Consider the following 21,857-nt stretch of genomic DNA (forward strand, 5'->3'; position numbering starts at 1 on the left):
CTCCCAGACTGCGATGGGGCGCAGGCTGGGCTGAGGGACTCCCCCGAGTGCATGAATTTCATGCACCAGGCCTCTAGTAGAATCATTAAGTAGACCAATTAGTCAGTAAATTCACCTGATCAAACTTCCTACTCCCTAATCTTAACTTTTGTTGAGATCTGAATACAGAACTTAACTATATTACTCAGAAAGGGGTTCTAAATTATGATTTTATGTGTTCATTTTATAATTGCTTTTAAATGGTCTTCAGATTAGTGTATTTAGCCTCCCTAACCCCAGAGTAAGTATTCTGAATGAAAGATGTTTTCAATTTCATTCATAATAAAGTTATAGAATAATTTATATTCTTCCACATATCTAAAATCATTCTTTGCAAAGCTTAGACATTCTACTAATGTTGTTAAATGAAAGTAAGAAGGAAAGACATTTCAAAAATTAAGAGAAATGATTCTGATAATAAGACAAATTATATATGTAATCATCATTACCATTTGAATCGAAATGACATCCAGAAATTTTAGAAAAGTATAGATACATCTACTAGCTGCAAGAGTTCTAAAACCTCTCATCAAAGTAAGCTAACTCTTTTTTATCTGCTATTTGATTTGAGGTAACCTTTCTTTGGCAAAAATTACTCAAATTATACCATCCCTTTCTAAAAGGTAATCCATTTTTTTAAACTGCAGCAGTCTTAGAATTTTTCAATATCATGAATTTTTATTACTTTAGAATTTACTACTTTATATGTTCTTCCAAAACAGAACAAAATGAAATAAATAAATCCAAGTAATAAGTGATAAATTTTGTCAGATTTTTATCTTTTCTATATTCCAGCATGATTAATTTATAAACCTCTATAATGTATGCAAAGAACCAACCAACTTGGACCTATCCCCTAAAATAATTATCTTTCCATACCTTCTGCATATTTGGAAAAAGATAATTTAAAAAAATATTTGTTTTTTACATGAACACCTAACTACCCTGTTTGGAATTTATATGTATTTTAGAAAAATAGGAAGCACTGTGTTTGTTTTCCACTAACATGATGTTTCCTTTGATTGTTTTCAGTTATCTTATGCAGCCTTCAGAGTGGGGACCTGCCGGGAGCCGGTCCATGCTTGCTGTTTCAAGGGACCTGGCATATATGGCATACTGTTCTTAATATGTTTGTTCACCTTCTTGGCACTATGTGTTTTAACCAAGGTCTCTGAGAAAGGTTGTTTTCCCCAGGTAGGGATTTTCCCCTGAAGTTAGGGAGGGAATAAAACCCCTCAACTAAGTGCCAGGCGGGTAATTAATCCCTTTAACTACGAACAATCATGCTTAAACTACATAATCTTTTCTCCCTGGAATGGAGATAAGAAACGCCCTAACCTTTGTAATAGAGATTGATAGGATTGAATCAACTGGTATAAATACAGTTGTAACAAGACAGAAACACTCAGAACTTAGAACAGAATCAAGAAGACAGAACCTACACGGAGCCTAGAGACAGAAGAACTTCGCTGGAGAGAGCATGCCGGAGGATCCTGGACAGGGACTGGCCTCGGAGCCTAGAGACAGAGCCTAGCGGGAGAACATGGCAAGGGATCCTGGACTGAACCTGACTACAGAGATTGGCAGGAGAACCTGACTGGAACCTGGACACTGAACCTGACTGGAGAGCCTGGACAGAACCTGGCTGGAGAACCTAGCGAGGGAACATGGCTACAGAACCTCGCTGGAGATCCGAAGCAGAACCTCTCTGGAGATCCGGGCTAGAGATCCTGGCTAGGTTGCTGATCAACTGAACGCTGTCTCCGTGTCATTCCTTCTTCGCCGACTCCGTCCACACCTTTGGGGACCCCTGGACCTGCTGGGCCTGGACCCCGGCAGGGACCCACCCCATAATTTGGAAGTATCACGATTCTTTACATATCTCGGTTTTCTGGTGCAAGTGAAACTAACCCATCAAATCCCAAAAGCCCTACAGGCACAGTCTATAGGGAGTAAAAGTGACACTTCTTGGTGAATAGAGAATCCTTAACAACAAATGAGAAGAATAGGAGAGGAAGGTTTCCAAACCAAACTAAGGGACAATCACTAAGATCTCTTGTATCATGTGAGCAGGTTCTATCAGAGTGCTGAACTCAGTTGCTCGTCTCAGAGGGTCATGCCATAAATAAAATAATTATTAAACTGGCATTTATTTATTTCAGTTCTTCTAACATAGTTTACTAAGTCTTAATCTGCACACGGTATGTACCTTAATTTCATATAATGGACACACTTTCCTAATTATAAAGATTACCTCCTTTTAAAATCTGGATCTTTTCTCGGTTTTGGGGAAAAGTGAGCTGGGGAGAGGGGTAAACTCTCCAATAGCTAACCATTCCAACATAAAAATTTAAACTTCTGAAATATTTATATAAAAGCCAACATTATAAAACGACTGCCGAGGAGTCAAATTAAAATAAAATTATGCCTCGAATACCTTAGAAAGTAGAAATTTCTAAATGTTGGTGTCTTCATTTGGAAGCAAAAATTTCTACTGCACAATCTTGCCTGATGGTCCTTGATTTTCTCATCAGTCGGTTCCAGTTACATTTCCATTAGTGTGGATAGCTCTAAAGTAGGAGAAAGAAGACACAATTAGTCTACTAAAAATATTACAGGTTAAATTTAGATATTGTAACACATCATTGTTTTCCTACAAGCAAACAAAGATCCTTATACAGATGCTTTCGTTGTTAAAGAAATGTCAAAGCCCATTCTTCTCCCTCCTAAAGATTTTAAAAATTGAAATTAAAGATTAAAGGTGAAAAAAAGAAAGAAAGTTGATAAGAGGTAATTAGTTACTAGCTTTAAAGCAGTCAGATCCCCGAAGAAGGTATGCAGCAAATTGGTATATGCTTTGCACTGGTACTCCAAGGAGACAAGGGGCTGGTGACTATCAGCTCACTCATCAGAGTTGCTGACATCATCCCAGCAACAGTAGCCTCAGTACCCAGTTTTAGGTAAAATGGAAAAGTAGGAAGAAACAGGGTTTCCAGCAGAAGATCACCTCTATGATAAGGAAGCACCCAATATGATGGCTGGTATTCATTCCCAGGTCATTGTCCGTGGGATAAGACAAATTGGATTTCACTGAACTAATGGTAGTGCTGTGTCTTCCCACTCTGCCTCAAAGCTAATGCCAAACAGTGGGGGACTTGTAGATATAAGAGAATGCTTAAGAAACGTAAGCCCTACCTGCTTTCATTAAAGTTCAACTGCTTTAGGCTTTACCACCCAGGGTTACTATTATTCCCTTTAGATCACAAAGACACAGTGGATCAGGCTCCAGAAAAAATCATTGTACCACAGGTCAATTCAGGAATCTTGCTAGTTAATTCTACCCGTGCTCTCACCCTTGTCACCCTTGGACTTTGTTCAAAACACAAACCATTCTGGCCAACTACCCTCTCTCTTATTTTCATGCCCACAATGTTCTCTATGCTTTCTCAGTCACTCATGTGTTCCCCCACTACTCCCCTTCCTGCTAATCTTTTCTTCAAAGACCTCTGGAGGCCCCATTTACATAGCAAAACAAATTACCTCTACACCCTCAACCATATCACTGAACACTCCTTTCAGTCACCAGTCTAAATCTGGCTCTTGAAAGTTCTAGAGTGAAGGCTAAGACAGTAGATCCACCTTCTCCACGGTGACATTTCCAGACCCAACTCACCCCAACTCACCAACCCCATTCCTTCCCTCAAGCTCACACCATCTGACTGCCCCACCCTCTACTTCTCTTTGTCATTCAATATCCCACTTTATTTTTTTTTTCTAATCTGGGTCCACCCTCAATACCTTCCATGCACTGTGCCTACTCTCATCTCCCCAGCTGCTGTATTATCTATCACGTCTCAAAATCTTGGTTGTCACCCAAGCTATCAGTCTACCTAGTATGTTACCTTCTTTCTTCCACGTCACCACCCTCAAATTCCTAATCCTGGGGCAACTCAATCACCTTTTTTTAAAAAAAAAAAAAAAGATATTTTATTGATTTTTTTTACAGAGAGGAAGGGAGAGGGACAGAGAGTCAGAAACATCAATGAGAAAGAAACATCCATCAGCCGCCTCCTGCACACCCCCTACTGGGGATGTGCCTGCAGCCACAGTACATGCCCTTGACCGGAATCGAACCTGGGACCTTTCAGTCCGCAGGCTGACATTCTATCCACTGAGCCAAACCGGTTAGGGCTCAATCACCTTTTGAAACACACACACACACACACACACACACACACACAGACTGATCCTGTTATAATGTAATATTAGGGTCTTCAAATTCAGTTAGACACTAAATGCTATCCAGTATCCCTTTTATATGCCATTAATCAGGTCTTTCTCCCATAACTCACAATGTCTTTCCAAATTTTTGCCACTCTTCCTCTTGCAGACCCATGGGGAGGGGAGGAGGGGAGATGGAAGAGGGGTCTTCTTGTTTTTATTAACATTTGTGTAGGTTGTTTATAATGTGAAGATATTATTTCTTTCACTTTTAACATTTTCTCAGTCTATTATTGGCTTTTAATAGTTTTTATTTTAGGTGGCCGGATTTGTCCACCATTGTCTTTTTCATTTATTTTATTATGACTCTGCTTATAAATTTCTGATAGCAGATAGTCTGATTTTCACTTTTCTGTGGGATAATTGTTTGAATCCTTCATTCCAAATGATGTCTGATCTAATTTAAATTGTATTCCAAACTGCCCACCAGTTTTCCTAATATTAATTCTCACAAACTATCTTAACCAAAATTAGAAAAATAAATCCAGCAATATTTTAAAAAGCAATATGTATTATAATCAAATAATATTATCCCTGGAATGTGATATTAGTTCAATAGAAAAATAATCCATCAATTTAATTCACCATATCAACAGACTAAAATGTAAGTGATCACTTTAATAAATGCAAAAAAAATTAGAAAAAACTCAGCCATTCATGACTCAAAACTCTCAGAAAAGTAGGAACAGAAGGGAACGTCCTCAGCATAGCACATGAATCTACAAGTCTATAACTGATATCAGACATAATCATGAAAGACGAAATGTTTTCCCTCTAAGACTGGGAATAAGGCAAGAACATCTCTCTCACAACTCCTATTCAACATTGTACTGTACTGCAAGTATAATAATGCAAGAGAAAGAAATAAAAACCTAAAGATGAAAAGAAAGAAGTCTTCTTTCACAAGTGAAAGGCTTGCCTATATAGAACACCCTAAAGAATCCAACACTAAAGGCAGCAAGTGAACTAAGGATATTGCAGATGCAAGGTCAACATACTATAATTGTATTTCTACATGGGAGACATTTAAAAAATAGTAACAATTATATTAGCCATCAAAAAAGAAATGCCTAAGGCCCAGCTGGTTTGGCTCAGTGGGTGAACATCGACCTAGGAACCAAGAGGTCCCCACTTCAATCCCGGTCAGGGCATTGATCCCCAGTGGGGGCCATGCAGGAGGCAGCCAATCGATGATGTTCCTCTCTCATTGATAATTCTATCTCTCTATCCCTCTGCCTTCCTCTCTCTCTAAAAATCAATAAAAATATATTTTTTAAAAAGAAATATCTAAGCTAAATATAACAAAATAAATGCAAGATTTGTGTGCTCAAAAATACAAAACACGAAGAGAGGGAATCAAAGACCTCAATAAATGGAGAGACACTATTTTCAAAGATCAATCAATACCGTTAAGATATCAATTCTTCCCAAGTTAATTTATAAATTATAATGTAAAACCTAATTAAATTTCCACCAGGATTTCTGTAAAAACTGACAAGCTAATTCTAAAATTTGTGTAAATGCACAGAAACTAGAATACTCAAAAAACAATTTTGAAATAGACCGAAGTTGGAAAACTTACACTACCTGGTCTCAAGATTTTCTATAAAGCTATAGAATCAAGACACTGTAATTCTGGCATAAGGATAAACATACAAATCAATGGAGAAGATACAGTCCAGAAACAGAGTTACATATTTATGGTCAACTGATTTTCAACAAAAGTATCAAGGTCAATCAATGGAAAAGTAATTGTTACAACTTTGGTACTAGAACAACTAACAATCCATGTGGTAAAAAAAGAAAGCAAGCAAAAAAATTCAACCTACATGGCCTATCTTATACAAATACACCTAAATATTTTAAAATGCAAAATTTCTGGAAGAAAACAAAAGAACAAATTTTGGGGATCCAGGAATTGGCAAACTTTTTCTGCAAAGAGCAAGACAGTAAACATTTCAGACTTTGTAGGCTATATAACCTTGTTTCAAATACAAAACTCTGTCCATGTAGCATGAAAGCAGCATAGACGATGAGTAAACATTAGGTCATGGCCATATTCCATGAAAACTTTACATACTAAAACAAGCAGTGGCCTGAATGGGCTATAGTTTGCCAACCTGAGTTAGGCAATGAGGTTTAGATATGACACCAAAAGCACAAACCATGAAGAAAAAAATGTATATTTTGCATTTAAAATTTTAAACTTCTGCTCTTGAAAAGGCAGTGTTCTGAAAATGTAAAGACAAGCCACAGACTTGAAGAAAATAATTGCAAAACAAATGCCTATTAAAGAACTTGTTTCTGGAGTATAAAGAACTTTTTAATACAATTGTAAGAAAATAAGCAATCGAATAAAAGTAATGGGCAAAATATCTGGACAATGCAAAAAACAAAAACTCATATCAAGGAGCCTAGTTACATGGTACATGTGTTTAATCTTTCCTTTAGTCTCCCTAAAGCTAGACTACTACTCTCTGAATAGAGCTTGGTCCAATGTTCTGCCTTACACAAGAAGATAACCAACAAATGAAATAAAACTATTAGAGCATTTTTTAAAGTTAATTTTTATTTTTAAATTTTTCTTATTTATGGAGAAAGATTTGTAGTTCCACTTATTTATGCATTCATTGGTTGTTTCTTATATGTGCCCTGATCGAAGATCAAACCCAAAACCTTGGCTTATCAGGACGATGCTCTAACCCAGTGGTCGACAAACTCATTAGTCAACAGAGCCAAATATCAACAGTACGATTGAAATTTCTTTTGAGAGCCAAATTTTTTAAACTTAAACTATATAGGTAGGTACATTGTTATTAACTTAATTAGGGTACTCCTAAGGCTTAGGAAGAGCCACACTCAAGGGGCCAAAAAGCCACATGAGGCTCGCGAGCCGCAGTTTGCCAACCCTGGCTCTAACCAACTGAGCTACCTAGCCAGGGCTAAAAGTTAGTTTTCAGTTAATATATGTACCTGGTAAAAAAGTAAACTGTACAAAAGGGTTATAGTGAATAGAAATTTCCCCCAAGAACCCAGCTTCCTTCCCTCGCTGTGTGTTTACACTTATTCTACTTTTATAAAAGCATTTACATATATATTTTTAAAATGGTGGCATATTAAAATACTTAATACATCTTAAAGTTTACTTCATATCATTCTTTTTTAAAAAATATATTTTTAGCCATAGCTGGTTTGGCGCAATGGATAGAGCATTGGCCTGCAGACTGAAAGGTCCAGGGTTCGATTCAGGTCAAGGGCATGTACCTTGATTGCGGGCACACCCCCAGTAGGAGGTGTGCAGGAGGCGGCTGATCGATGTTTCTCTCTCATCGATGTTTCTAGCTCTCTATCCCTCTCCCTTCCTCTCTGTAAAAATCAATAAAAAATATATTTTAAAAATATATATTTTTAGTGATTTCAGAGAGGGAGAGAGAGAATGATGAGAGAGAACCATTGATTGGCTGCCTCTGCACACCCCAAACTAGGGGCCGAGCCTGCAACCCAGACATGTGTCCCTGATTGGAATCGAACCCAAGACCTTTTGGTACACAGGCCGACACTCTATCCACTGAGCCAAACCAGCTAGGGCTCATATCATTCTTTATAAAAATCCTTCATACTTCCTTTTAATAATTTCATAATTTTATATTTATGAAACCATCATGTTTCATTTAACCAGTTTCTTATTAATGGACTCTTATGTTGTTACCAATATTTTGCCACTATTGACAATGCTGTAAAACATATCTGTGCACTCATGAAGTGGAATTACTGAGTCAAAGAATATCTGGATTTAAATTAAGATAGTCTTTCCTAGATTGTGCTCCACAAAGTTTAACAGGGAGGAAAAATATGAACATGTATTAATAAACCTTCCAAATCAGGGAAACTAAGCTAAAGCAACAAACTCTCAGAAGATAGCCCCAATAACTAAGCAAAAATGTTTTAGGGATTTTCAACTCTAAATAATCCAAGATGCTCCTTAATCCAAGATAAGTTTATAGTGAGTGACAATAAGAAGAGTGGCAGTCAGCGTGGCCCCCATTATTCCAAATTTTTTTCTATTAAATTACGGTACTTTTTATTTAATATTTGTAACCTGCTTCATTTATAAAAGGACTTGAATTGGTTGTAGTACTGAGATAAACAGCAATCAGAAAGAGGGGGGAAAAAAGATACTGTGGTAGTTGGCATGGCCAGATACTATTCTCCAAAGATGGCTACCATCAATTCCTCCCCTCTCTGTGTATACATGTCACTCCACACACCAAGAAATGGGGACTATTTACCAGCTCCTTGAATCTTGGCTGGCCTTGTGACTTGCCTTGACCAACAGGATGTTGGTCACAACATGTGCATGAAGCCTTCTTAGACTGTCCTGTCCAGCCCACTCAGGTTACCAGCAGAGTGAGTGGTCCCAGATGGTGCCACATAGAGCAGAAGAATCCTCTCTGCCCAAATTCCTGATGCATAGAGTTGTATAAAAACATAAATCAATGTGGTTTTTAAAAAATATATTTCATTGATTTGAGAGCGAGAGGAAGAGAGAAACACTGATTTGTTGTTCCACCCATTTATGCATTCTTATACTAGTACTAGTGGCCTGGTGCACAAAATTCATGCGGGGGGTGGGGAGGGTGTCCCTCAGCCCGGTCTGCACCCTCTCCAATCCGGGACCCCCTCGGAGGATGTCAATCCCAGGGATCAGACCTAAACTGGCAGTTGGGCATCCCCCTCACAATCTGGGACCACTGGACCCTAACTGCTTACCTGCCTGTCTACCTGATTGCCTCTAACCACTCTCTCTGCTGGCCTGCTTGCCCCCAACTGCCCCTGCCTGCCAGCCTGCTTGCCCCCAACTGCCCCCACCCCCACCAGCCTGATCACCCCCAACTGCCCTCCCCTCCTGGCCTGATCGCCCCTAACCGCCTCTGCCTCAGCCCCGCCACCATGACTTTGTCTGGAAGGACATCCAGAAGGTCTCCAGGTAGGTCTCCCGGTCTAATTAGCATATTACCCTTTTATTAGTATAGATTATTAGTATAGATGTGCCCTGACCATGTTTATTGGGACGACACTCTAACCAACTGAGCTGCCCAGCCAGGGCTCAAAGTGGTTTTACACCATTAAGTTTGAGGCGATTTATTATATGACAATAGGTAACTGACACAGACAATATCAAGTTCATGATATCAACATATTATAAACACGGAGTATCAAACTGGAGTCTGTTTTCAGAGTTAAAAGTTTTCATTTTTTGATAAGAGGAAAACATGTAATTTTTTTATCTGAACTTCATGCACTTATACAAAGAACAATGAAACTACTAGACTATAGTTTCAAGTACGATTTTAGAAAATACACATCATTCAAATGATGTTCCTTACAAATAGATTCTATACAGGCAGATGGCATGTCATTAAATCAGAACTCAGTACAGGTACAGGCATTTTCATGTCAGGGTGACTGAGTGGCATGATCTTGATATTTTGTTCGCTGAGACTTAATACAAGAAACTAACTGAATATATAAGATATTCATTAAACTATCTTCTTATACCTAATATTTTAAGTGAGCTTTTTATAGACATTAAGTGGCTGTCAATGTGTGATTAATTATTCTAATAAGAACACAAAAATTTAATACTTTATAAGGTTGGTTAAAGTTAGAATCATATATATTTATAGCCCCAAATCTACCTTTCTCTTAGAACTGCTCCAACTGAGATCACCAATATTCTTCAGTGCTCTATCCCTTGAAAATACCTTGGCCCCTGACTTATGTAAACTTAAACACCATCTATACAAATAATCCTTCCCTTTTAGTCACCAAGTACAGCCCACAGTCAAGGGGAATTAAATTCCACCTCCTTGAAGGAGGAAAGTGTCTGCATATATTACCTGGAATTCCTCTGTACGAGATAAATAAGTGGGGGCACTTATCTATTCAATCACATATTTTAATCAGTATGGATTTAGGGATATTTACCATATATCTTGGGTTATAACCCAATATTATATTACTTATTTTTGCTCAGATTGTTCAAGCTGTGGTCATTGGGTACACTTTCAGAATGGCACTCTATCTTTTTGCCAAGACCCTATTCGTTTGGATTTTAAGCATTTTCTTACTTTCCAGCAATACAAAATGGTCCCTGCTCATTTGTATCTTCCCTGCCCCAGTGCTGGAATCAGACATTTTCCAAGGAGCTTTAGTCCTTTTTGTTGGATAACAGTATTAGAAATCAAAATTTGGGTACTTGGTGTGCTCAATGCTACTGGGGTGTCATTATATCTAGGTCCTTTCAGTTGACAGAGCTAGAAAATATGTCTGTATACTAGACCATATATATAAAGTGGCTGTATCCATATACATACATATCTGCCGGGAGCCGGTCCATTCTTGCTGTTTCAAGGGACCTGGCATATATGGCATACGGTTCTTAATATGTTTGCTCACCTTCTTGGCGCTGTGTTTTAACCAAAGTCACCTCTCCGAGAAAGGTTGAATCCCCAGGTAGGGATTTTCCCCTGAAGTTAGGGAGGGAATAAAACCCCTCAACTAAGTGCCAGGCGGGTAATTAATCCCTTTAACTACGAACAATCATGCTTAAACTACATAATCTTTTCTCCCTGGAATGGAGATAAGAAACGCCCTAACCTTTGTAATAGAGATTGATAGGATTGAATCAACTGGTATAAATACAGTTGTAGCAAGACAGAAACACACAGAACTCAGAACACAGAACTAAGGACACAGGGCTTGGAAGACAGGACCAAGAGAGACAGAGCCTAGGCACAGAACCTACACAGAACGTTCTCTAGAGACAGAAGAACTTCGCTGGCGAGAGCATGCCGGAGGATCCTGGACAGGGACTGGCTTCGGAGCCTAGAGACAGAGCCTAGCGGGAGAACATGGCAAGGGATCCTGGACTGAACCTGACTACAGAGATTGGCAGGAGAACCTGACTGGAACCTGGACACTGAACCTGACTGGAGAGCCTGACTAGAACCTGGTGACCAAACCTGGCTGGAGAGGTCCCTGTGTCATTCCTTCTTCGCCGACTCCGTCCACACCTTTGGGGACCCCTGGACCTGCTGGGGCTGGACCCCGGCACATATCTATAATGTGTCTGCATCCATATCTATATTAAGCTAAACATGAGTTCATACTGATGTCTCTAACTCTAACCCAGTACTATATGGTTCTAGCATTTCCCTTGTGCATGGCTATCTGTAACCTCGCTCTCCAAAAGTGAGAAACCTGGATCGCACAATTCACTATCCATCTATTTCACACTAGTATATATGCATAATGTTTTCAGAATTATTAGCTTACACTCTCCTAAATTTTTGGTCCTATGATTTTAGTCATTTCTTCTGAAAGTCTTATTAGGAGAATTCTCATTTTAGATGTATGTTCCTAAGATCTTTCACCTAAATCATCTGTTCTCTCTCTAGACATTCTACCTGGGTGATCTTTCGTATCCATGACTACCTTCCAATGCTGATATTTGTGGGCTTTCAAGGAAGGGAAATGGGTTTTTGTCAGCTTTTTGTTTGGTTGGTTGGTTTTTGGTAAAAGGGTTGTTCCCATCTCCCTAGCCTAGAAACAAAAAATTAGCAAAGATAGTTTTCAACTGAGTAATCCATCACGGCCACTCTAGATAGTCTGGCACCATAACATTCAGGAGGCTGTAGGATAATTTTTTTTATTATTATTATGAGGCTTTAACACTGCTGAGATGAGGCTATCAAGAAACCTGATATATAAAAAAATCCCCACAAGAATTTGGCTACATAGCAATCATTCAACCCCTTTTAAAATATATTTTTTTATTTAAAATATTTACAAATGCATTCTCTTTTTCTTACTTTTCCACCTCCAAGAGGTATTTCAGTCTCTCCTTTACCTACCAGCACTGAGGAGATTTGCAAAGTCCTATATATCCAAGTCTAAATATGTGTGAACTCTGGACTTGACCATTTTAAAGGAAGTACTGAACGAAGTGAAAGGAAAATGCAAACTAACTTTGCTTGAGATAGAATGACTAAAATAATGCATGTTATTACAGTTAATTTGCATATAGACTATAAACTAGTGGGAAGTAGCTATGTGAAAACAAAAGCTAGATTAAGAACAATGGGCCTCAATAGGAGTAAAGAATAAGCCACCTGAGTCAAGCTGGACAAAAGCCAAAAATATGAAACATATACCCAGGGCCATATTATTGCAAAAGTAAAGTGTAAGAAACAGGTTTTTCTGCTTTCCCCAAACAAATATCCCTGATTAGCTAAAAATTCTATAGTGTTAGTCACAATAAAGATTCACTCACTAAAATGTCACAACATAAATACCAAGCGAATTTAATTATTTTTTAAGTATATATATTTTTATTGATTTTTTTTGCAGAGAGGAAGGGTTAGAGAGTTAGAAACACCGGTGAGAGAGAAACATCGATCAGCTTCCTCCAGCACACCTCCTACTGGGGATGTCCCCGCAACCAAGGTACATGCCCTTGACCGGAATTGAACCTGGACCCCTTCAGTCCGCAGGCCGATGCTCTATCCACTGAGCCAAACTGGTTAGGGCGAATTTAATTATTAACACAATGATCCTGCCTGGCCAGTGTGGCTCAGTTGGCTGAGTGCTGTCCCATGCACCAAGAGGTCGCTAGTTCGATTCCCTGCCTGGGTTGTGAGCTCAATCCCCAATAGGCAGCCTATCAATGTTTCTCTCTCCTCAATGTTTATATATCTCTTTCTCTCACTCTCCCTTCCTCTTTCTCTAAAATCAATTTTTAAAATATATATTTAAAACAATGATCCTTTTCCAGCTCTTACTGGTAAACAAGTTGATCATTTCTTTTGTTTAAATCGAAACTACTGAATATGACAACTAGAGGTGGAGAGGCAATCTGACTAGAACAATTTATAAAAATTATTATAAACCTAACCAGAGGTATCTAAAAAGCAGGTATTTATCTATCCAAATTAATGCTAAATAGAACTTCAGGCAACATAACAAAGTGAAATTAAAAAATCATCAGACAATGTTGGTGAAGATAAATTTGTGTAAAGTCCATCATCTGCCTTGTCTGAAATCAGCTCCCATAAATGGATTCTGTCCCATAATTTTCCTCTAATTCTAAGTCTCAAATACTTAAAAACCCTATGGCTTCTAAGAATTGTATTCCTGGAGAGCAGGGGAAGGAGTCTGTGATATTAAGTAGGACTGGGAAAAATGACTTCCAATTGTACTTATATAAATGATTAAATTGTAATTGGAGAAAAACCTTGGATAAATGAAATATTAAGCAGGAAATTAAGAAATAAGACTAAGAAAAATGAGTCTGTATACTTTTCTCAGGCTTACATGACACTTGCTCTCTCATTATGACCCATCAAGTATCAACAAATGTAGTAGAAAGACATAATCTATTTAACAGCTTTAAAAATAGATGATAAAGTACACCTAAAACTAATACAAAATAATGTTGAGTGCAAACTGTAACTGAAATATAAAAAATTTTAAAAGATGATAAATAATAAGTATAATAATAAATAAATGATTTTTTAAAGCTGGTCAGATACAGTAAAAACAAATGGGAGAAGGATATTGACGAGAAGATGGAAGGGCAGTCAATGAAGATGTCGTTTGAAATGAATGAATACCCCAAATGCAAATAATCTACCTACAGATGATCATGGCTTGACCATACATATAATTAAGGTAAAATATATTATTCTGTATTAACATATGCAAAACGTTAAGAGAGTGCCTGGAACATGTGTTCACTTTACAACTATTAATTTATAACACCCACTGTTTATAGTTTAAAGTAATTCTAAAAACTCAATCTTACCCTCTCCTAAGGGTATGAGTACTACATATTTTAAGGTAAACGCAATTTAAATATATTACTTCTTTCAGATCTTTCTTTAAAAGCAAGATTTATCCTCCAATTACAATGTGTTAGCCTATAAATTATGAGAGAACATTATTATATTGTTATTAATTAAAGTTTTACTTCAACCTTTTTATCCTTTACAATATTTAGCCTACTTCCAATCTATTTTAATACCTGGCCAAAACCATAACTCAGTGTACATTTTCATTATAGCATCTTCTTAATCAGGTCCCCTTCCTCCCATTTCAACACCACCCCCAAATCAGGACCCAACCTCTAGCTCCCACAGAGTTGGGTACTACAACTGGTGTACTCTCTTTGTAACTTCAAAATGCCTCTAATATGTGCCCTTATCAGATACCATTACAATACTTGTTGACATATCTACTGCCATTATAGTCTGAGATTTCTCTGAGGACAAGACCCATATTTTCTTTATCTTTATGAAGCTGTCACACAAAGCCTGATACTAAAGGCTTCTAAATATTTGCTGAATGAGTAGCTCTATCTTTCAGAAATAAACTAAATATCAATAATTTAAATATAGTACAACTAGGTGAAGTAGTATAGTTATTGAATCATCATTATAAAAACAAAGTCATCACGAAAACTCAAAAATACATGTTTGAGAGGCTGTATATCACTGTGATTAAGGGCAAGAGAATTTGGAGTCAGTCCCAGTTTTCATTCATTCATGCAACAAATAATTAATGAGAGGCCACTTTAAGCTAGGCACTATTCCACCCTGCCCTCATAGAATTTACATTTCAGTGGGGAGAGGTAAACAATAAAATAAGTAAATTATATAGTATGTTAGAAGGTGGTATGCACTGGGGGTGGTTAGAAGATAACATGAAGGAGGGAAGAGAAATCTTAAGTAAAGGGGAAGGGAGGGGGAAACTTGTGACACTAAATAGGATGATATAAGTACACATCCTTTACTCAAGGTGAGATTTGAGCAAAGACTTGAAGGAGTATGAGAGATATTCATGAAACTGCCAGAATGCTTTCCAGGGTGGCTGCAACATTTTACATTCCCATCAGCAGCTTCTGATTTCTCCACATTCTTGTCAACACTTGTTTTCATCTGACTTTTTTAATTCTAGCCAACCCAAGAGGGTGTGAAGTAGTATCTCATTTTGGTTTGGATTTACATTTCTCTGGCAGTTGTTTTTTCATACTCTTAACAGTGTCTTTTGAAGGTTGGAAGTTCTTAACTTCGTTGGAAGCCCAAGTTATGGTTTTTCTTTTCCAAGGATCATGTCCTCTGTGTTCTAAGAAATCTTTAGACTCATAGTCACAAAATTTTATACTATGCTTTTTTTTTTTTTTGTAGAAGTGTTAAAGTTTTAGATTTTATTAGTTTTAGAATTTGGAGTTAATCCCTGCCAGAGCTTACCAGTAAGTAGCAAAAGTGTGTAAATAAGAAGTTAAAGCCAATAGGAAGAAGTGGGGCCTATATCTTACTGAAGAGAACACATGCTATCATTAAAGCATTCAAATTCAACAGATAATAACAACACTGTGTAGTCCAAACAAAATGGGTGTATGTGTGGTTGAGGGGGGTGTACAGGAAATAATCACTGGTATAAAAAGATATCTTAAAAATGAAAATAAGCTGGATAGAAAGAGGAGATTACATTGGGGGGAAAAGGGTTTTGCAGCAATGTAAACTGAGGGAGTAAAGAGAAAGGGAGGAAGATGACACTAACAGGTAGGAGAAGAGAGAAAAAGGTCAGGTACCAGACTGAGAATTAAAAGGGGGTTAGATCAAATTTTTTTAAGTGTATCTCTACTAATATAATTATTACTAACATTTCACAAGGGTGGCCATTAGTTAGGTTCAATTAACAACAATGACATATAATTTTTTGCAGTTTAATGAACTTTTTGTCTCCACTCCCCCTCAAATAAAGGAAAAACCTATTCATATTCATAAAGAGAAAAAATATATTTCATAGGTCAGGGTCCATCATGCCTTTATAACATGCAGAGCAAGGCTCAGTCTATTCACCACCAAGAGGCGGCACATAGGAGGTTATAAACTACTCAAAGGGTGACATTACCAGCTGGCTGACTGACAGAACTTCCTCAGTGACAAAATGAAGAATTTCTTTGTTGAAGGAGATTCACTGAGAGTTTCTGTTTGATCTTTGTTTTTGTTTGTTGTTTGTTTTTAACTCCAGATCCAATGAAGAGTAATTATTTGCTTTGGAAAAAACACCAAAAAAATTCTGAATAAATTAGAAATCCAGACTGTAACTTCAGAAGTCCACCAAAATATTAATAGCTTTTGTGTAAAGACAGGAGAAGATATGGTTAGTTACTTGCTTATTTTACTTGCTCTGTGCTTTTTTTCTTCCTTTTATTTTTAAATATTTTCCCTATTTTCCACAATATTCTAATTTCCTTTCATAACAGGGGGACAAAAACAAGCAAGAATGTAAGCTAGTCTTCCTCCAAGTAATATAACATGTATCACCTTTAAGCTCTCAAAATACCAAAGGAGAAGTAAATTTAACAAAGGGTGCCAAAATAAATGTCCCTAAAATAAATTATTCCTAAATGTGCCTTTAATAATTTAGAAATCTCACAGGAAACATGTTTTTAATAATAATATTTTTTTAAATAAAAGATAAGCTCTTTCTCAATGTTAAACTAGATCTGACAGCTATAACGTACTCTGATGCCCCGAATTTGAGCAAGGGTCAAGATATGATAAGCTCCCTTCTGGCTTGCACACTTGCTTCTTTTTCAACGAATCGGTACGATCTCTTCTTTAAACTATGAATAGTTAATATAACTATTAGTTTTGCAGATTCACCTGACACTCCTTATACTAAACTTAATACCATGTTTACTTTTTACTAAATGACCATAGATGTTTTTCAGTGTCAAAATCTAAGCCATAAAAAACTTAACTTTCTACTTATGCTTACATTTTATTACCCAGTATCCTAATTTTATTAATCTGTTAATATTATTCATTTAAGTCACAATTGCTATAGAGACTAGAATATTATTTGCTCCACAGAATTCAATCAAATAAAAGTGAAGACTATTACCAATGCTTATGTGACTATGTTATTGCCAAGAAATTAAAATTTGCTATTTTTCAACTAAACTGGTCAAATGGGATTATGACTGCCTTTGTACAAGAATAAGTTAGTCACAGACCCTGAGCCACACAGTTCCAGGGGCCTGCTGATTTGATAGTACATATAAATGTGTCCTAACGTTATACTAAGTGCTTCTAGAGTTGGCCAGAGAAATTGCTGAACCTAATAACTGCTCACCATCTAGAACTAATGATCTCACCGTCCAGGAAGAAGGTGAAAGCCCTTCTGTCTCAGATGCTGAGGGCTCAGATAAGAGAGTGGCCTATATATGATCAATAAACTTCCTCCTAATTCTGACATTTTATGATAAGTGCAAAGGTGAATATGGCTTTGGTAAAGAAATTCCATTTAAGACCCACAAAATACTCATTAGCAGGGAGTCAAAGGTGAAACTAATGAAGTGGCAGAAAATCACATATTGATTAAAATATTAAATGAGGTGAACATGAAAGGTCTTACTGATGTGTATATTTAGAAGATAATGAACTTTATCTCTACTGCAAAAAGAATTGGAATCTACCTCACACCATATAGAAAAATTAACTAAAAATGAACCAAAGACCCAAATGTAAGTAATAAAACATAAAGCTCTTAGAAAAGAAACATAGGCATTAATTTTTCATGACCTTGAGTTGGGCAAGGAATTCTTAGCTATGACACCAAAAGCACAAGAAGGAAAAATAATAGATAAATTGGACTTCATTAAAATGTAAAACTTTTGTGCCTCAATGGACTCACCATCAAGAAAGTTAAAATACAATCCACATAAGGGGAAAATATATTTGCAAGTCATATATCTGATATGGGACTTATCAAGAACTCTCAAAGTTTAAGAATAAAAAGACAACCAAATTTTAATATGGGCACAAGATTGAAATAGACATTTCTTTATGAAAGATGTGCAAATGGCCAATAAGCATATAAAAAGATGCTCAACATCTCAGTCATTAGGGAAATGCAAATCAAAATTACAATGGATGGCTAAAATTAAAAAGTCATATAATAGCCCTAGCCGGTTTGGCTCAGTGGATAGAGCGTCAGCCTGCGGACTGAAGGGTCCCGGGTTCGATTCTCATCAAGGGCACATGCCTCGGTTGCGGACTCGAACCCCAGTAGGGGGTGTGCAGGAGGCAGCCAATCAATGATTCCCTCTCATCGATGTTTCTAATTTTCTCTCTCTCTCCCATCCTCTCTGAAATAAATAAAAATATCAAAAATATTTTTAAAAGCCGTAACCGGTTTGGCTCAGTGGATAGAGCGTCAGATTGCGGACTGAAAGGTCCCAGGTTTGATTCCGGTCAAGGGCATGTACCTTGGTTGCAGGCACATCTCCAGTAGGGAGTATGCAGGAGGCAGCTGATCGATGTTTCTCTCTCATCGATGTTTCTGACTCTCTATCTCTCTCCCTTCCTCTCTGTAAAAAATCAATAAAATATATTTTAAAATATATACATATTTTTTAAAAGTCATATAATAAATATTTGCAAGGATATGGAGATCATAAATGAGTGAGATCATGTGGTATTTTTCCTTCATTGACTGACTTATTTCACTTAGCATAATGCTCTCCAGTTCCATCCATGCTGTTGCAAATGGTAAGAATTCCCTCTTTTGTACAGCAGCATAGTATTCCATCGTGTGGATGTACCACAGTTTTCTAATTCATTCATCTACTGATGGGCACTTAGGCTGTTTCCAGATCTTCGCTATGGTGAATTGTGCTGCTATGAACATAGGGGTGCATATATCCTTTCTGATTGGTGTTTCTGTTTCCTTAGGATATATTCCTAGAAGTGGGATCACGGGGTCAAATGGGAGTCCCATTTTTAGTTTTTTGAGGAAACTCCATACTGTCTTCCACAGTGGCTGCACCAGTCTGCATTCCCACCAGCAGTGCACAAGGGTTCCTTTTTCTCCACATCCTCTCCAGCACTTGTCGTTTGTTGATTTGTTGATGATAGCCATTCTGACAGGTGTGAGATGATACCTCATTGTTGTTTTGATTTGCATTTCTCGGATGATTAGTGACTTGGAGCATGTTTTCATATGTCTCTTGGCTTTCTGAACGTCCTCTTTTGAAAAGTGTCTATTTAGGTCCTCTGCCCATTTTTTTTATTGGATTGTTTATCTTCCTTTTGTTAACTTGTATGAGTTCCCTATAAATGTTGGAGATTAAACCCTTATCGGTGATAACATTGGCAAATATGTTCTCCCATGCAGTGGGCTTTCTTGTTGTTTTGTTGATGGTTTCTTTTGCTGTGCAGAAGCTTTTTATTTTGATGTAGTCCCATTTGTTTATTTTCTCTTTAGTTCCCATTGCCCTAGGAGCTGTATAGGTGAAGATATTACTTCGGCATATGTCTAAGATTTTGCTGCCTGTGCATTCCTCTAATATTATTGTTTCCTGTCTTACATTTAAGTCCTTTATCCATTTTGAGTTTATTTTTGTGTATGGTGTAAGTCGGTGGTCTAGTCTCATTTTTTTGCATGTATCTATCCAATTTCCCCAACACCATTTATTGAAGAGACTGTCTTGACTCCATTGTATGTTCTTGCCTCCTCTGTCAAATATTAATTGAGCATAGTGGTTTGTGTCGATTTCTGGGTTCTCTATTCTATTCCATTGGTCTCTATGTCTGTTCTTGTGCCAGTACCAGGCAATTTTGAGAACAGTGGCTTTGTAAAACAGCTTGATATCTGGTATTGAGATCCCACCTACTTTGTACTTCTTTCTCAGAATTGCTGCAGCTATTCAGGGTCTTTTTTTATTCCAGAGGAATTTTTGGAGAGTTCGTTCTAAGTCTGTGAAATATGCCATTGGTATTTTAATGGGGAGTACATTGAATCTATAGATTGCTTTGGGTAGTATGGACATTTTAATGATGTTGATTCTACCAACCCATGAACACAGAATGTTCTTCCATCTGTTATGCCTTCCTCTATCTCTTTTTCAGTGTCCTGTAGTTTTCCAAGTACAGGTCTTTTGCCTATTTAGTTAAATTTATTCCTAGGGATCTTAATTTTTTGGTGCAATGGTAAATGGGATTGTCTTTTTAATCTCTCTTTCTGTAAGTTCACTATTGGTGTAGAAAAAATGTCATAAATTTCTTGGCATTAATTACATATCCTGCTACATTGCCGAATTCATTTAATAAGTCTAATAATGTTTTGATGGAGTCTTTAGGATTTTCTATATATGGTATCATGTCATCTGCAAATAATGACAGTTTTATGTCTTTTCCAATTTGGATACCTTTTATTTCTTCTTCTTGTTTAATTGCTATGGCTAGCACTTCTAGTACTATGTCTAATAGGACTGGTGAAAGTGGGCATCCCTGTCTCGTTCCTGTTCTTAGGTGAAATGGTTTTAGTTCTTGCCCACTGAATATGATGTTGGCTGTAAGTTTGCCATATAAGGCTTTTATTATGTTGAGGTAAGATCCCTCTATTCCCATTTTGCTGAGGGTTTTTATCAAGAAAAGGTGTTGGCTTTTGTCAAATGCTTTTTCTGCATCAATTGATATGCCTATGTGATTTTTATCTCTCAATTTGTTTATGTGATGTGTCACATTTATTGATTTGCGAATATTATATCATCCTTGCATCCCCGGGATAAATCCTACTTGGTCATGGTGTATGATCTTTCTGATGTAATGCTGGATCCAATTTGCTAGAATTTTTTTTGAGGATTTTGGCATCTATGTTCATGAGGGATATTGGCTGTAAGTCTCTTTCATTGTGTTGTCTTTATCTGGTTTTGGTATTAGGATAATGCTGGATTCATAGAATGAGCTTGGAAGAGTTCCTGCCTCTTGAATTTTTTGGAATAGTCTGAGAAGGTTAGGTTTTAGTTCTTCCTTGAATGTTTGGTAAAACTCCACTGTGAAGCCGTCTGGCCCTGGACTTTTGTTTGCTGGAAGCTTTTTGATGACTGCTTCAATTTCCTCCATAGTTATTGGCGTATTGAGATTTTTAGATTCTTCCTGATTGAGTTTTGGAAGGTTGTATTTTTCTAGGAATATGTCCATTTCCTCTAGGTTGTCTAGTTTGTTGGAATAGAGTTGTTCATAGTATTTTTTAACAATCCTTTGTATTTCTGTGGGGTCTGTTGTCATTGGAATTGTACACTTTAAAATGGTGACTTTATGGTATTTGAATTATTAACTCAATAAAAATATTAATAAATAAAAATAAATGGGAAATCTTTCTTGGGAATATCACAATGAAATTCTAGATATTTCACCATAGGAAATATGACAGCATGAATCAGAGTCACAGAAGAATTACAAGAAGCAGAGTGCCAAGAAAATGTGATCAGGTCAAGCCCTGGGACTTTCTGATAAACACTTTACCAAGGCTTAGCAAGAACAAAGCACATATTCCTAAAACTCTGTATGTCTGCATAGGACAGGCATTAGTCATCAATCACAACAACTCTCTGCCATTAAGCTGGAAATGGTCATAGATCTCTTCTCAACACAGTTCTCCATACACTCATTACCAATTTA

The 21,857-nt window shown here is 37.1% G+C and overlaps 1 protein-coding gene across 4 annotated transcripts in view; it reads right to left on the bottom strand.

Moving 5' to 3' along the window:
• NCOA1 (nuclear receptor coactivator 1) overlaps positions 1 to 21,857 on the bottom strand; it is a 169,201-nt gene that overhangs the window by 123,136 nt on the left and 24,208 nt on the right. For all 4 annotated transcript variants that reach the window (XM_059660396.1, XM_059660395.1, XM_059660399.1 and 1 more), the window contains exon 2: positions 2,477 to 2,609. The gene's annotated coding sequence lies outside the window, so the exon portion shown is untranslated. The remainder of the gene's footprint in view (positions 1 to 2,476; positions 2,610 to 21,857) is intronic.

The sequence above is a fragment of the Myotis daubentonii genome, chromosome 12 (genome assembly GCF_963259705.1).
Source record: "Myotis daubentonii chromosome 12, mMyoDau2.1, whole genome shotgun sequence".
Classification (NCBI taxonomy): domain Eukaryota; kingdom Metazoa; phylum Chordata; class Mammalia; order Chiroptera; family Vespertilionidae; genus Myotis; species Myotis daubentonii.